General features: G+C 53.2%; 1 long non-coding RNA gene across 1 annotated transcript; it reads right to left on the bottom strand.

Annotated features, from left to right (window-relative positions):
• Positions 1 to 504: 504 nt before the first annotated feature.
• LOC148390175 (uncharacterized) lies at positions 505 to 2,197 on the bottom strand. Its single transcript, XR_015861825.1, has 3 exons — positions 2,019 to 2,197; positions 1,781 to 1,894; positions 505 to 1,549 (listed from the first exon to the last, which is right to left on the bottom strand). It is a non-coding gene; the product is annotated as an uncharacterized LOC148390175 (long non-coding RNA).
• Between the last annotated feature and the right edge of the window lie 534 nt (positions 2,198 to 2,731).

Consider the following 2,731-nt stretch of genomic DNA (forward strand, 5'->3'; position numbering starts at 1 on the left):
TTTGGTGTCAATACGCTGGCAGAAATGGCGGGCTACCTCTTCGGGTTCCGTGTCGGGGGTTCTGTCGGTGTGAAAAGACAAGGACGATCCGTCCGAGTCCACCAACACGTCTTCGTCGTAGCCGTAAAATGTTTCGATGACCTGCGGGCGCGGAAGCAAACATCTCTCTGAACAAACTGAAGCGACACCTCACGATGAATCGACGAGAGGAACGATAGCGAGAAAAAGGCCATTTCATCTTGCGCAACACCAAGCAGCCGCAAACAAACAGACTCACCTTGCAGGACCTCACGCTTTGTTCCTCCTCAGAGATTCTCGACGTCGGTATCGTAGCAGCAAATCTCTCTCCTGTCGACACAAATAATCCGCCTTTGAGATTCTTTGGATGCAAAGGGAACGAACGGCTCCGGCGCAGAAACAAACGCGACTCACAATGACATTTCTGACATGAGCTCCTGTCTCCAGAGCCTGAAAAACACGTCACCGGCGATGATTGGAGGGACGCTCGTCTTTTCCAAAAGTGACAACTACAGGGTGTGTCAGGGTTTTCCAGATTATCTTTATCGTATCATTGTGTTGCTTTGACTTTGACTGCGACCTGTAATAAATAATATTATTTATCCCTTATTTATCCCTATCGCTTATCCCTTCCTACACAAAGTCGTAAAACACCCCTTGCTATGTTTTGACTAGAGGTCAAGGGCTTCCTCTATTCAATCCACTCTTACACCCACCCTGTTTCTCTTAATTAAAATGCTCGTGCAGGAGCCGAGAGTCAGACTTCATTCGTACAACGGATGGACTCTCCACCTGCAGGTGTCCAAAAGAACTTACTTGTCTCCCGTGTGGTTCTTGCAAAATAAGTTGGAGCGAGCGCAACTCTAACAGGGTGCATTTTGCCACTAGCTGCCTACGGACAATGACGTCGCGCTCGCGGCTCATGGTTGACGGGCTGAGCAGCCGGGCAAGTCCGTCGTTTTCAGCGCACAGCGAGTGGCAAAGGCGCTGACAAAACGGGAGCTTTGAGCTGCTGAAAACGGCAAAACAAGTCTAAAGCGTGTTCAAACGCGTGCACACAATGCTCCTGCTTGAAAGGTCGGAATTTAAGGGGCCAATTTTTTGGATGGCGGCCGCCGGCCAAGCTTTGGACGGAAAAGGTTTCCTGGCGACAGCGAGCGAGCGCGGCGCTGCCGTACGTGCACCGAGTCGCCTGCCTGAAGACCTTGGACAAGTCGTCGATGATGTGCCGCTGCTCCACAACTTGAAGGAACTCCATTTCACCGTCCTGCTGGCCGCAACCGCGGTCCAGGTCATTGAGCGAACTAGGCCTTCTCTGTGGAACACAAATGCAGTGGACTCTGTTGGCACGCCGCCGTTGTCCGCGTCGACTTACCAAGCTTGCCATCTCCTCGTTCTCCTGGGTGACAAAGCGCACTTTGTTTTCAAGGCGACACAGCACCAGCGAGAGTTCTTCATTCTTCCTGCTCAGGCGTTTGTTTTTGTACAGGAGTGGCAGAAACTGGCTTTCTGTTTCTCTCAGTCGCTTTAGCTGCAAGCATGAAGTGCGGGATGTGAAAGACGCACAACACGCGGGCCAGAACGTATCCATTCCTTTTGCATCGGTTTGAACGGAATCGTGGCTTTGGCTCCCAATAAAAGTCATCTACCAGGCAACCGACTCGCTGCGCCGCTCAACTAATAAGCAAGCGCAATGGGTGCCTCGCTGGATGGCGCGCATCAAACGTAGCGCAAACCTTCAAGCGTGCCGTCAATAAATTACCAGTTCATTGCACTCTTCAGAAAGCAGGGCGTTTCGATCCTCCAGTTCCCTGATGACTGCGCTGAGCTCAGCGATTTTCAGATGAAACCGTCGCGTGTCCCGATCCTCCTGAGACTGAAAACGCCCCGCAACACACACACACAAGCACTCGTTCAAAGTTCAAAACTGTTTTTGTGCTACCTTCCTCCAGCAACGAACTAAGTCATGCGTACTGCAAGTGTGTGATGAGGTGGCTTACGCAATGAAGAGGATTGCTAGTAGCGGCGTTGACCCCACTTCCAGGGTAGTTTAGGCCCGCCCTTTGGGAATCCCTCAGGGCAGCGATCTGCTGCTCGGCAGCCTGAGTCTGCAGCTGAAGGCGGTGGACGTGGCCGGCCCCAGGGCTTCATCCAAAACACTAACCGCTCTGTCTTTCAGCTTGATCTCATCCGTCTGGATGTACAAACGGGGAGCGCTCAGGCAGGCGGGCAAACTCATTTGCCAGAATTGTGACAAAAACAAAGAGAGCAACCGGCCAATTTTTTTCTTGAATCGACTAGAACACCTTTGCTGTGACAAAAGCGAAGCGAGCAACCGGACATTTTCTTCTTGTGAAATAGAATAGAATAGAATGCCTTAGGTGTCATTGCACTGCAGGTATACAACGAAATTGGGAACATAGCCACGCACCGCGCATCTGATCAGTCCTACCAGTCGGCGGATCTCCCTCTCGCAGTCTCTCTTGGTTCGGCTCAGCTCCTCCCGATGCTGGTGATGAGCCGATCGGAGCTCGGCCGCTCGGGACTGCCAGGCCTGCTGGGCCGCTGCCAGGGCTTCTTCCGCGCTCCTGGTGGAGGCGACACCGCTCGGTCTCCCGACACCGCCGCGTCTCCTCCACCTCCGCCAGCAAAGCGCCCCCCCTCCTCACCTGAGCAGACATTGCGCCACACCGGGCCGTTGAGACCGCAACGG

Source organism: Syngnathus floridae, chromosome 12 (genome assembly GCF_059516105.1).
Source record: "Syngnathus floridae isolate MCC-2025c chromosome 12, RoL_Sflo_1.0, whole genome shotgun sequence".
Classification (NCBI taxonomy): Eukaryota; Metazoa; Chordata; class Actinopteri; order Syngnathiformes; family Syngnathidae; genus Syngnathus; species Syngnathus floridae.